Source organism: Lycorma delicatula, chromosome 9, assembly GCF_047948215.1.
Source record: "Lycorma delicatula isolate Av1 chromosome 9, ASM4794821v1, whole genome shotgun sequence".
NCBI classification, from domain to species: Eukaryota; Metazoa; Arthropoda; class Insecta; order Hemiptera; family Fulgoridae; genus Lycorma; species Lycorma delicatula.
Window position 1 is genome coordinate 113224086 of NC_134463.1, and position 15686 is coordinate 113239771.

At 28.9% G+C, this 15686-nt stretch overlaps 1 protein-coding gene across 1 annotated transcript in view; it reads left to right on the top strand.

Moving 5' to 3' along the window:
• The first annotated feature begins 14137 nt into the window (after window positions 1–14137).
• The window catches only part of LOC142329842 (uncharacterized), a 175612-nt gene continuing 174063 nt past the window's right edge, over window positions 14138–15686 (top strand). The window contains exon 1 of the mRNA XM_075374704.1: window positions 14138–14355. The gene's annotated coding sequence lies outside the window, so the exon portion shown is untranslated. The remainder of the gene's footprint in view (window positions 14356–15686) is intronic.

Genomic DNA, 15686 nt, shown 5'->3' on the forward strand with positions numbered 1-15686 from the left:
AATTAATAAATAAATAAAAAATAACGACTCTACTATTCAGTGAACATCTGTCTACAATATATATTATACATTCTTCCAAATCAAGTGTTTTAATTATACAAAATAGTGAAAATGTTATTATCCGTATGAATTAAACAGAATATTATTTATTCTTATTGAATACTGTGTAGTATAACTGCACCATTATTGCTTTTCTCTCTCACTCTCTCTCTCTCTCTCTCTCTCTCTCTCTCTCGTCTCTAAATAATGAGGTTCCATTGTATTAATAAATGTCTTGGATGTTTAGTTATTGTTTTAAAAAATAAATTAGTTCCTGTATAATTCAAAAGAAGGATGTAAAAATTAAGTAGCCTATGTTGTAAGCGTGTGTTGTATAAAGTGTCGTAAAACCTTTCATGAATTCCTTTTAAGTGGCCATAAAGAACAACAAATAAATACATAATAAACAAACAGAAAGTGAAATAAAACGCAATATGAGATAAATTTTAACATATTTTTAAAATGTTTATTAAGAAAAATTAAGCTATTTAAATTAAATTTGGATGTAACATTAATAAGTAATTTAGAAGAATTTAGGCTGTCAAGTTTAATAACTTATACTATTTCTGAAAATAAATATAATGGGAGTTTTTTATAAATATTTATCAAGTAATTCCCAAAATTATATTAAAATTGTAATACCGTGTGTTTGGAAACTAATATCGAGGTTTTAAAGTTATGTAATATTTATTAAGTTTTACTTACATACATAAATTGTTTGAGTGTCTCTTTCATAAGAGCACCTAAAACAGCTTTTCCTGTAAGTGTTCAATGTGAGTAGCATTCGTTACACGGTAAACATTCAGCCAATAGGAGAGTTCATTCCATACTTTAATCAACATGTCTGGAGTAATTGACGCGACAGCTGCTTCATTCCTGTGTCTCAAGTCAGACAGATCAGCCGGTAACGGTAGCACATACACTTGATCCTTTATAAACGGCCACGGCAAATAAGCCCTATCATCTGGTCCCTAGCGACCGATCAAACGGTCGGGGAGAATTTCATTCAACCGTTTACGTACAGCGTTATGCCAGTGAGGAGGTGCAGTGGACCGACCATCTTGTTGCCAATTAAAATTCTGCAGTTCGTATTGCAGTTGAGAAAAGAGCCGTAGTTATAGCATATCAAGAGAGTTCATTCCAGATACACTTGGTTCCGCGCAAAAGTATGGCCCGTAAACTTGCCGTCGGGGTACAAAACAAAAAACATTCATTTTTGGGGAGACTCATTCACACTGCAATATTTCGTGAGGATTTTCTGACCACCAGATACGCACATTATGGGTGTCTACTTTTCCATTAACATGAAATGTTCATTCCTCACTGAATACGACACGATAAAGAAAGTCTTCATAGTCACGGTGTATCATTTAATTAGCGAAGCTAGCACGCAAACCATAATCTATAGGTTTTAGAGCTTATAACAGCTGTAAAAGATATGAATGATAAAAATGCTTGACTTTCTCTTTAATTTCATGTGTAATTAATCAATGTATGTGAAAATTGAGAAATATTACGTAATTTTAAAACCCCGATATTCATTTTGAAACACACGCTATTTAAGCAACGAATATTACACCAATTTTAATTTACACATCTATTTAATTAAATTTAAAGAATATCGATGAGATTTAAAAGTCATGTATGGTTACCGGGTTGGGCAAATTATTAGGTTTAGATAGCTGGGTAGAGAGGTTAACTTCGATTATAGCTATAATACTACCTAGGCTTTATGTAGCAGCTGATAAGTAACAAATTAAAAAAACAGTTAAATGCACTGCAGATGATATTAAATAAGATTGATTCTTTAATAATTTCTTAAGTAAAGATCCAAAAAGCCAACTTTTTTTTACAATTTTTGTAATCAGTTTATTTATTAAACGTTTTATTTTGTTTTATATTTATATATGTATAACAATTAATTTATTGAACAAGCATTAAAAGATTCGTGGGTATAATATTAGGCTGACTGACCTAAAATCGTTTTCTAGTTTTCCTACTTATCGAGATATGTAAAGAAACAATAGATTTTTGTTTACAACTAGTCAATATATAGGATAGAGTACTGGGAAATCTGTCTGTTTATTCTTACTTCGTCCCACTCGATGTCAGATCAAAGTTATATTTTTTACATATGAATAATTATACAACTATTTATCTTTATGAACCTAAAAACAAATACGATATACAGTTATTTGTGAATAAATAAGTGATTTAATAAAATAAATGATTATACCTTTCTTATATGTGTACACTTTTTTAAAAATATTTATTTGTTTATTCTTTTAATCACTGTAGGCGCAAATATTATCACTTTAATATAATATATTCTTTACTTTATAATTATAGAATAAAGTAAATCTTGTAACGTTTAAAAAATAGAAACCGAACCGGGATTTGATCCCAGATTCTTTCGAATGAAAGGCAAATGCGGTGAACATTTTAAGGTATATCTAAAGGTGTATGAGGTTTTCAAATAAATAAAAATTAACTTAGTTTTAATAGAATTCATTCTATCTATTAATCCTTAAGGTAATCATCAGCACATAGACGTAACTAGAGACCGGATTATATACATTTGCATATTAAGCCCATTCTCACCGGTTATTGCATATTTTCCTTAAAATCTAGTGATGAAGCATATTTTCGCTATATTTACAATAGTTTTCGGTAGAGTACCTTGTTAATAAATGAAATCTTACGTTGCAGCCGGCAAAACCTATAAGATACACGCCTCTTAGAGCGCACTTAGCAGCCGCGGAACAGTACCTCTAATTGTTCATGTTTACAAAAGTAACAAAATGTAAAATAATTGTTAATTATCTATTTAATATATTTATCTGTCAAAAAAATATATAACTAAAAAATACAATTATCTATCAATATATTTAAATTAAAAAAAAGGAGATGAAGTATGATTTGAAGCGATATCCCTTCCCCTTGCAAGACCAAATATTTCATTTGGCTATAACTCTGGAACCAATGACAATAAGTGCCACTTACGACATATCGTTGAAAAGCTCTCAATGAGGGCTTATTACTGCAGTTAAAAAAAACTACGATAGAAATTTTTTTAGATTTTTGGCTTTTTTGGACACTTTTGGTTCAGTCGATTGCAATAAAAAGGGAGGTGCACAACTAGACGTTACAACAGTCCTAAATTTAAAATTTCAACATAATCCGGCTAATCGTGTTTGACTTTTGCAAGATACATAAGTACGTACAGACATCACGCCGAAACTAGAAAAAATGGATACAGGGAATGGTCAAAATGCGTATTTCTGTTGAAAACTGAAAACCAAAAATTTTCGCGTACAAGGAAGTAAAAAGAAAACAAATAGAAAGAAGAAGAGGACATTATTATGAAGATAAGGAAAATCAGTTAACTACAGTGAAACGGAAATAATTATGCTCTTAAAAGTGCATTAAATGGTTTGAGATGCAAAAAGATACAATTACCTTTTTTTAAATATTTTTTCTTGAAATTATTTGTTATATTTAAATTATTTATATATATATATATACTATGTAGCTTAAATTAGATATAACTACTAAACTGAAGTTCCCGGGATCAGTTCTTTACAAGGATCTTAGATTTTCACGGCGATATTCATCGGAGATTTTTCAAGGCCTTAAGATCAACGAAAATATAATAATACTAAAAATTAGTAATAAAGGTAAGATAAATTAATTAATGAAATATTCTGAATTTCTTTTAATTCTTAATCTATTCTTACAACGAAGATGGATGTGGACAAAGCTTATACGTTGATATGTAGAACAGAGAATTATAGCGTAATAAAAATTCCAATTCTGAATTTGATTTGAACATGAATCCTTCAGGATAAAAGGCTTGTCATTTCGCCAATTATAACAACACAATTGAAACTTTTAGAATACTTAATTTTCCTTAAAAATTTGTTTATTTTTACGGACACACACACACACACACACACACACACATATATATATATATATATATATATATATATATATATATATATATATATATAATTAACAGTTAAATCCACACTTGACATTTTAATTTGAGTAAATTAAAGAGATTACGGTCAATGAGTCATACAATACCACTTATAATAACCCACCTGTAAATAATTAAAATATTTAATAATTCAATTTAACTTAAAAGCATAATTAAAATAATTTTTTAATACATATTTATTAAAATTTGCAATGAAAAAAAAAGATGTTTGCATATAATAAAATTAATAATTAAAAAGAGAAGATATAATTCGCGTGAAAATGCGTCTGAGCATATTAAGTGTGCTGAGATGCATATTTGTCCTCCCACAGAATCTCACAGTTATTATAAAAAGAACCGGTTTTCTGATTGAGGAAGTGTGTAAGTTTAATAAAAGAATAAATACGGAGACCGACCACAAATATGCAGATTGCTTTATTGTTTCATTGAACTTTGATTGTTGTAATGAAGCATGTAAAGAAAAAATAATTATATAAACCATTAGATTACAGGTTCTAATAAGATATGCCGTTAAAATAACGTTATTACAATATTACGTATATGTAATATTTATTTATCTATATAATAACGAAACGTATGTAATTATAACCTATCTATGAATCATTCAAAAATAATTAAATCGTTTTATACAAAAATAAATAAATAAATATAAGTGAACATCGATTTAATAATTATTTAATAATATAAGCAAATAAATTACTAAACTTGTCGTTCAAAAATTAATTAAATAAATTGGCAATAATGTTGTTTTACTTTCCCAAGCGATTTCTTTAAAACGCTTGAAATTTAAATCTTCTCTCAAATGTAATAGAATAAAAAGAATTTACCTTTATAATTTTTATGTGTAAAGAAAATAATTAAACAAAAGATAAATATTAAAAATTAAAAAACACGCTGCCAAAAAAAAAAAACCTTGCTGACAGATACTGCTCTTTTTGTTTGATTCCATCGTCACTTTGTATTACACTAGCAAATACCCCGTTTGAATTTTGAAAATCGGAAGATTGGTTCCGAAGATATAAAAACATTTCCGAATAACCCGTGTTCTGTTAGATCGAGTGTGTACTTGATGAATGGAAAAATTAGCCTTCAACTACTAACAAATACACCGTTTGAATTTTTTAAATCGGACGTTGCTTGCAGAGATATTATTAGAAAACCCCATTACACCTCCCAAAACAACGCCCCCGGGGCAACCCGATTGTTACCAGTTGATGGTGATGATTGACCTACCCTAACACGAGGTGCTCGCATCACCTCACCACTCCAGCCTCACACGAAGTCCCCACGGGAAGCCCATTATTATTAAACAGAAATTTTCTTAAATTTATTTAAAAAAAAAATTATTTATTTAATCTCCTTTTTTTTTGTCTTCAGTCATTTGACTGGATTGATGCAGCTCTCCAAGATTCCCTATCTAGTGCTAGTCGTTTCATTTCAGTATACCCTCTACATCCTACATCCCTAACAATTTGTTTTACATATTCCAAACGTGGCCTGCCTACACAATTTTTTCCATCTACCTTTCCTTCCAATATTAAAGCGACTATTCCAGGATGCCTTAGTATGTGGCCTATAAGTCTGTCTCTTCTTTTAACTATATTTTTCCAAATGCTTCTTTCTTCATCTATTTGCCGCAATACCTCTTCATTTGTCACTTTATCCACTCATCTGATTTTTAACATTCTCCTATAGCACCGCATTTCAAAAGCTTCTAATCTTTTCTTCTCAGATACTCCGATCGTCCAAGTTTCACTTCCATATAAAGCGACACTCCAAACATACACTTTCAAAAATCTTTTCCTGACATTTAAATTAATTTTTGATGTAAACAAATTATATTTCTTACTGAAGGCTCGTTTCGCTTGTGCTATTCGGAATTTTATATCGCTCCTGCTTCGTCCATCTTTAGTAATTCTACTTCCCAAATAACAAAATTCTTCTACCTCCGTAATCTTTTCTCCTCCTATTTTCACATTCAGTGGTCCATCTTTTTTATTTCTACTGCATTTCATTAATTTTGTTTTGTTCTTGTTTATTTTCATGCGATAGTTCTTGCGTAGGACTTCATCTATGCCGTTCATTGATTCTTCGAAATCCTTTTTACTCTCGGCTAGAATTACTATATCATCAGCAAATCGTAGCATCTTTATCTTTTCACCTTGTACTGTTACTCCGAATCTAAATTGTTCTTTAACATCATTAACTGCTAGTTCCATGTAAAGATTAAAAAGTAACGGAGACAGGGAACATCCTTGTCGGATTCCCTTTCTTATTACGGCTTCTTTCTTATGTTCTTCAATTGTTACTGTTGCTGTTTGGTTACTGTACATGTTAGCAATTGTTCTTCTATTTCTGTATTTGAACCCTCATTTTTTTTAAATGCTGAACATTTTATTCCAGTCTACGTTATCGAATGCCTTTTCTAGGTCTATAAACACCAAGTATGTCGGTTTGTTTTTCTTTAATCTTCCTTCTACTATTAATCTGAGGCCTAAAATTGCTTCCCTTGTCCCTATACTTTTCCTGAAACCAAATTGGTCTTCTCCTAACACTTCTTCCACTCTCCTCTCAATTCTTCTGTATAGAATAATAGTTAAGATTTTTGATAAATTTTAAACTAATTGTTCTGTATTCTTCACATTTATCTGCCCCTGCTTTCTTTGGTATCATGACTATAACACTTTTTTTGAAGTCTGACGGAAATTCCCCTTTTTCATAAATATTACACACCAGTTTGTATAATCTATCAATCGCTTCCTCACCTGCACTGCGCAGTAATTCTACAGGTATTCCGTCTATTCCAGGATCCTTTCTGCCATTTAAATCTTTTAATGCTCTCTTAAATTCAGATCAGTTATAATCAGTTTAAATCAGTTTAAGAACGTAAAAAATAATATTTTGATCTAAAAGAATAATTCATTTCTTTCTTTTTTAAATTTCATTAATTCATTAACTTTGTTTATACGAATTGATTAAAAATAGTTAGCGAAAATTTGTTATTCTTCGCAAATAAAACGCTACACAATTACCACAAAATCCGGAAGAAAAAGTAAATTACATTAAGAAATGAAAAATACTGCCAAAATACATCATAATCTAAAAATCTAATATTAATTAATTATTCTTTTAAATAAACTCCAAGACAATTCACAGATTAAAATATATAAAAGTAATTGATTTACCGCAAACAAATTTCATTAAAGATGTCATCATTCAATTAATTAGTCATGAACATCATCAATGGATTTAAATAATTAATTACATGTAATCGACCGAGTAAAGCAAGGTCTTATTTTAACTTGACTTTTTTCATTTCATCTACTTGTGTTTGTGAAACAGTTACGGTCGAATGATTTTATGAAATCTTGTCTTAAGATGCTATTCTATTACTCAAAACTACATATTACGATTTTTCGTAAAATGTTACGTTTCGTACTGATGGCTGTTATATTTATTAGGCTGGGGAGGATGAATTAAAAGCGAGTGAAGGTAGAGAGAACAATATGTTGCTAAAGCAACGAATTAATATCTAGTCTCCAAACTACTTCTGACAAGACTTAACTCCTGACGTTACACCATTTATAGTTGTCTCTCAGCGGCTGCGCGTAAGATACTTTACTTATTCTCATTTTATTCCATCATAACTTATTATTTGTCTTTTGAGATCTTTCTGTTACCGTTTCTCACTACATTATTACCTATTTAATGTTAGTTTTTGAAAATATATGATCATAATCTTCTTATCTTTTTGAAATCGTATTTACAACTTTTTTTTTTAAATCGTGGAAAACAGTATTTTTGATATTACTAATACAGTAATATTATTTGTGGCGCTGGCTAAACTTCCACAATCTATTATAATCAAAATTCATTTTATACTTTATTCCTACTTTCAATTTATTAATTCACTTTCGTTTGAAAAATACATTTTATTTATTCAGTATAAATAATCGAGGTCAACTACTGACAGAACAAGTATGTCTTGCGGAGTATTTCAATGAATGAGGTCTACATAAAAAAAAAATCAATTACCATATTAGCTAAATATTTTTGCAGATTAACTAAATGTAAAATGCTTTTCTACTTAAAAAATAGTAAGTGCCCCTTATTAATTTATAAAATATTTGATTATTTAATTTATTAACCTTCTAACAAAGGTTGAAAACTTCGATGTTTCATTTTCAGGAAAAAATAATATAAAAATTTTCACTGAATAAAATTAAGCAGTAAATTTTAATAAAAAATTTATTAATAATAACGCTAAACTTATCCAACATTTGTATAGAACTTATAATTTAACTAGCCCTGTAATGAAATTTAAATTGTTCTATTCTTAATCCGCCTAATTTGTTACATCAGTTAAGATCTATTCACAAAAATTTTATTTGATTTTTATATGTTTTACCAGTATAACGAGTACATTACGGTAAAAAAAAAATCCCAAAAACATAAAATAAGCAAGTTATCCTACCCAACTAAAAGGCATTTGTCTGTGTGTGGGTTCTTCTTAGCTTAGCACCGTAATCGATCTCTAGCGGAAAATCCCGATTCGTAAGTACATGTCTCGTGGTGGTGGTGAGGTGTATATTTTTTTATATTATTATACATCGGTGTACAGTATATATGCGAAATATTCATCGAAGTTTTGGGAAAATTTAGTACTTTTTAACCGAATCCGAATTTTCGGACAAAAATCGCAAATATCTCGGAAATTATTAATCCTAGCGCGCTGAAAAGTTTTTTCTACCCCCTTACATAGCAACTCCATCTGCTTCCAGTGGTACCCGTTGGATGACAATATTTTCAAGGGCCCCGGGGCGTCGTTTGGAAGTTGGGGAGGGGGTGCGATTGGGTGCCACCGTAATATCTCGGCAATCACTCCTTCGATTTTCGCGATTCAAACGGCGAATGTATCACCAGGTCGAACGCTAACTGTTTAATGCATCGCGTACACTCCTGATCAACCATCAAGAGAGATCAACCATCATTTCCGGGTTGGTTACCCGGAAATTAAATCGTTTAGTTTTGATTGCACTCACCCACTGTAAAACGTACCGATCCGATCTTTCGCTAAATTTTTGCGCTAGCGCAGCTGTAAAGTATAAACCTATGAAGACTAACATTTAGAAAATAAAAAACACATAAAAAAATTTTTTAAAACACCACTCTTAAATTAAACCCACTAAAAGGTAAAAAATAATTTTAGGAAGATATAAAGAGTGGGGTGCGACCGCACCCCACTCTTTATCAAATTTGTAATTTGAAGCTATAAATTCACATAATCTTACATATCACCATCAAAGCTTGTTGTCAAATTCATTCTAAGATACCGTCCTAAATATATATTTTACCTTTTACTGCATTTAATTTAAGAGTGGTGTTTTACTTTTTTTTTTACATATTTTTTTTTTTATGTGATTGTTTTGTTCATAAAGTTCATAAACTATAACCAAAAAGAAGTAGGCACCGGAATGTACTGATCACTAGCGGAAAATCTGATTCGTTAGTTTCAATTTCTAGAGTTAAATTTCTAATTTAACTTTCATTTATATCAATTTTCATCATTCAAAAAAAATATTTTTACTACTCAAGAGGTAATCGATTTTGGACACCTAATGATCCCATTCCGAGACGACGTCCGGAGGCGTGCCATAGGCACGCCCTGCAGCTAGTGTTAAATATAAAATAAAAACACCACTGAACAATAAATACTATTATTATAAATCATTTAAGCTAAAAAAAAAAACCAAAACTAAAACTTAATATCCCCCAAAAAACAAACATATCTAGAGGTTTCCATTTTTTGTTTTTTTGATGTTTTATTTTGATTAGTTTTTTAAATTTTATTAATCCTGTGATTATGCATAATTACCGATGGACTTGATTAATCGCCTCCAGTGTTTGAGAATAACATACATAATTTGTATATTTAACGTAAATTAGAGGTTAGCGAGCGTAGGTTGTTTGATTAGATTAACGTAAGCTACGCTTGATAACTTCGTCTTAACAGCAATATTTTGATGATTTAAATAATACATTCAGTTATAATTGAAATCGAGTTGTTAGTTTATTACGTAAAATATGTTAATATGGAGATTGTGTAATATGACCGGTGTATTTAATAAATTGCTATATATTTATTAAATTCTCTAACATTGGAGGCGATTAGTCAGATTCACTGATAATTATAGATAATAACCGGATTAATCAAATTTACCGTTAACATATATACATTCTAGTTTCATTTTTATTACATTTTAGTTTTAAATCCTAATAAAGGTTTTATACGGATACTTTTATACGGATTTGAATACTAGATCGTGGATACCGGTGTTCTTTGGAGGTTGGGTTTCAATTAACCACACATCTCAGAAATAGTCTGAGACTGTATAAGACTACACTTCATTTACATTCATACATATCACCCTCATTCATCTCTGAAGTAATACCTTACGGTGGTTCCGGTAACTAAACGAAAACTAGAGAGAGTTTCATCTTTATGCCCTTCAGAATCTCTTCCGGTTTAAAATCATCGAATGAAAAATATGCCCAAAGTATGACATAACATACTATTTAGAATTTAACATTCCTTACTATAATACATATATTTTATTCATACTTTTTCTACAAGCTCTGTTTTTTTTTTTGTTGCTAAACTCCAGCATACTTTAAACGTAATTTTAAATAAAACATAATATAACTGCTAGTTATAAAAATTAAAAAAACGGAAATGTTTTGAAAGAAAAATTAGTAAACATATTTTACATTAGCGAATTTATGTGAAGATTATTAGATAAGCTTAAATGATTATTATGCAGTTTAAAGGATTTACTTACAATCAATGTTGTTGCTATTTATATAAAATGCTAAAAAAATTAATATTTTCCATTTAATTTCTTCTTTTTTTAAAATCAGAAACATGAATTTGATAAGTATTATGACTAATAGATTAATTTTATTGTGGTAAAAACAATAAATTTTAAAATAGATATAAATTAAAGAAAATGTAATCACACCTAAAAATAAATTTTAAAATCATTAGAGTACTTTAAAATTAATATTCTTACTGAATTTTCCTGAAGCATTAATATTCTTCAACAGATTATGTTGTTAATAAATTACAAACTGATATAGTGATAAGGAAGTATATTTTTTAGATTCAATTTAAGTTATTTAATGTTACAAGAAATATACGAATAACTATTGAATTAATGTTATAATATTTTGTTTCTACTTTTAAAACGATAGATATTGGTTTTTTTCCAATAGAAAAAAAAACACAAAAAATACTAGTTTTCCACTAGAAAAACTAAACAGCTAGTATTCTTAATGTAAATTAAATAGTATATATACCTCTAGTAAAACAACTTTGGTTCAAAAAAAAAATTGAATTTTGCTTCAGCAGTTAAACGAAATTGTAGTGAAAAAAGGAAGGATTAATAACAGGATTAAATTCAGATATTTTAACCCTTATTTTATATAAATATAACCCTTATAAAATAAATAAATAAAATAACATACTCAAGTAATACAGAATTGTAAACCATTTTACTTCTTTGTGCGAAGTAAAGGAAGTATTGTGATCGCGAAAAATTTCGGTTTTCAGATTTCAACGGAAATATCCATTCCAACCAACCTTGAATCTATTTGGACTAGTTTAGGCGTGACGTCTGTACGTACATATCTCGCATTACCCAAAAAATATTAGTTATAGGATGTTAAAATTTGGATTTAGGACTGTTATAACATGTAGTACTGCACCGTCCCTTTTGATTGCAATCGACTGAACCAAAAGTGTCTAAAAAAAGCCCAACATTGAAAAGAAATCTGGATTTTTGACTTTTCTTAACTCCAGTAATAAGCCCTCATTGAGTGCTTATTAATGATATATAAATGGTACTTATTTTCATTGGTTCCAGAGTTATAACCCACCGAGTTGGTCTAGTGGTGAACGCGTCTTCCCAAATCAGTTTATTTGGAAGTCGAGAGTTTCAACGTTCAAGTTCTAGCAGAGGCAGTTATTTCTATAACGATTTGAATACTAGATCGTGGATACCGGTATTCTTGATGGTTGGGTTTCAATTAACCACACATCTCAGGAATTGTCGAACTGAGACTGTACAAGACTACACTTCATTTACACTCATACATATAATCTTCATTCATCTTCTGAAGTAATACCTGAACGGTAATTCCCGGAGGCTAAACAGGAAAAAAAAGAAAGGTTCCAGAGTTATAACCAAATTAAATTTTAATTAATGAAATATTTGAATGTTACAGGGGAAGGCACATCGGTTCGAATCAGACTTCATCTCCTTCATTTTTTTAATTTAAATATATTGATTTATTAATAATTATTAACCTCTGATTGTAAAAAACATTTACGATAAATAATAATTCAATAATAACAATAAAAAAATATATATATATATATATATATGAAAAAATATGGGAAGTTATTAATGAAATAAAATTTTATGTACTTTTCATTTTAAAAAAAACTGTGTATATATAATTTAATAGATGTACAAGGAAGTCATGTGGTGTCCACATCAGATTTTTTTAGAACTAATCTCCTCCAACACATTTATCTCATCACTATATTAGAAATCAAAAACTTGCTGGATAAAATTCTTTGAAATGTTATCTCAAAATCAAACTTACATGTCATTCAAAATCTTTAACTGAAAGTTTATCGCCTAAGTATTATTTCATTATAATAAACAGTTGGAAGTCACTTGGTGCTAAAGATAGATATTAAAGTAGTTGGAACCCTCCGAAGTTACACCTATGTTCAGTAAGCCTGGATTTTTTTTCGAATTGTATTCTGAGTCACACACATCCGTATTTAATTCGCGCGGATGTGGCGTTACTAGCGGCGACGGTCAGCACTAATTAAATTAATGTAATTTCACAACTTACATAGAGAAAATTTCGCTTGTACCGTCAGCAAACTGGTGTAGCTGCCAGGCATATCGCACCAAGTACCGGATCGACCAAGCGATCGAGTTTGAAACCCAGCCATACCGAGTTATTTTTTTAAACTTTTAATATTATTCACTTATTTAATTCTACCGCTCACCTGTGACGTCACATCAAAGAAGACGACTACAACAAGAATTTTATGAGGTGGGGGTACAATTTTGCAAATTTTTTTTGGAAAATATTATTTTTTAATTGTTAGCAAATGCGCGTAAGAAAACATGAGGGGTGCAATTTTTCAAAAGTTTTTTCCAAACATTGTTTTTTTTTTAATTGTTAACAAATGCGCCTAAGAAAAATATGACCTTAGACGAAATCTCGAGATATTGAGAGTGACCTTGCTCTACAGTTTCACCTCCTTGATCTTTTATGTTGAAATTTTAATGGTATCAATGTCCCATATATAGAAGTAATCTGACCAAGTTCGGTCAAAATCGGTCCACTACTTCTGGAGATATAAAACAGTCAAGATCCGGTGAAAACCGCATATGTCTAAATTGGACCGATTACAATACTTTCCCTTCTAGAGAGCTACATCGCTATCTAAACAGGAAATTAAAAATTACACGAAACAACTAAGTATTAAGTTTGAAATTCGTGGATTTTATTTTGAAATATTTCATGAAACATTCCAAATTTTCTTAAAGTTATGTAGGAGGGAAGAATTTCACGGTGGTTTTATCGCTGAATACTTTTATTTACAGAAATAAACTTCAAGAATTATAGGTGATGTAAAATTAATGTCCATCTATCGATTTATCAGTCATAAATCAGTATTACACAACTTGTTTTTATATGATACTTGTATAAACAAGATTAAGATACTGACTTTTTTTTTTTTACATTTATTATTAATAAATAAATAATATTATATTTTTCACTGTGGTTATTAGACATTTATAACAATCCTATGTATAATAAATATCAGTTGAAAAAGAAATATACTAAAAATATTTTGTTTACCAGTAAGTCTAGATAAATCAGTTGAAAAAGTTCCTTCTCCCCACCAATATCTATTGCGGTTGCTATGGTGACCAGAATGCAGGGAGTAAACAGGTATAAGAATAAGGTAGGATGGCTACTTCCAACATGTAACGCGATTATCAAACTCAACCGAGGTGTTCTTCCGGAACAAGGTGAGCAGACCGCCAACAACCGCCAATTCAATTCGACCTTATTCGCAACAAACGCTATTTTACAATATTATTAACATTTTTTTTTTTATTCCAGTTAATATTATTTGTGAAATTTAATTTTTTTTTTGTGAAAATTATAACAATTTTTTTTATCGATACAAATATTAAATTGCGTCACCAAATTGCGATTCTGTAAGTAAAAATTTCATAAATATATACTGTACATATTAATTTAAATGAATATAATAATTTTGTATTTCAATGTACGTATTTTTTTTTAAATTTAGATAAATTTATGTTAAAATTATATCAAAATTTCAAAAAATTAAAACATATTAAAATTTATTATTATCAGATTAATTATTGTACACTTCTATTATTTTTTTAAACAAATTTCCCGTTCGATAAAAAATATATGTAAAAGTATTTGAATGAAATTTATACATTAAAATATATATTTATTTTTTAGTTATAAAAAAAAAGTTGTTTCAAATAGTAAATTAAAAAAAAAATATATATATATATATATTTTTTAACTAAAACATAAATAAGATAATTTTTATGATTTATTACGTTTTAATTTTTTTTTTTACTTACTATAACACTATAATCTGTTCACTCAGCAGAATAATGAAATAAACAGAAATGAAACAATATCAGTAAAACAAAATGAAAAACATTATTAACAAAAATAAATAAATAAGCTAAATTTGATGGAAATTTTTAATTACAAAAAAAATTAAAAATACTATAATAATAATTTTAACAATTAAAAATTGCATTATTACTTCATATGATATATTCACGAAACAATTTTAAATGTTGATGTTAAATTACAGCTGTTATTACTGGGATGAGAAATGAATTTCATAATGCATAAAAAAATTCCATGTCTGAGTACGGATTCAAAGCGAGAACCTTCCATATGAAAATCAAAGATACTATCACTGCCATGTAAATAATTAGATAATACAATAATTTTATTAATATATAAGAAAACATGAAATTCAATATCGATCGACGGTACAGCCTAAATACCGATGTTATATTTTCATTATTTATTATTTTATTATTAAAAGAAAAAAAAATGATTAAAATATTAAAGGGATTTTCCGATTTCTGTAGTAGCGTTCTGCCTTCCATTTGGAAGTTATTGTTTCGAATCCCGGTTAGGCATGATTTTTTTCACACGTTACATAGTAAATTAATTTCATTATCATCTACTGTCAATTGTTACACAGTCCTAGCCAGAATAAAACGGAATACGGAGGAGTCAATTTCTCTTATAATTCCTCTCCATTAAGTCAGATGTAGACATTCAATACGTCTATTCCTAGAAAAAAATTGTAGATATTTAACTGAGTAAAAAAAAAAGAGTTTTTAATGATTTTTTTTCTGTTTTAAGAGTTTTTTATTTTATTTTATTTTACAGAGCTTTCATTTTATTGTTTTATAATACTGAAAAAAAAAAATAGTAAAATTAAAAAGTTACGTAAAATAGGTAATTTATTTATATTATTTGT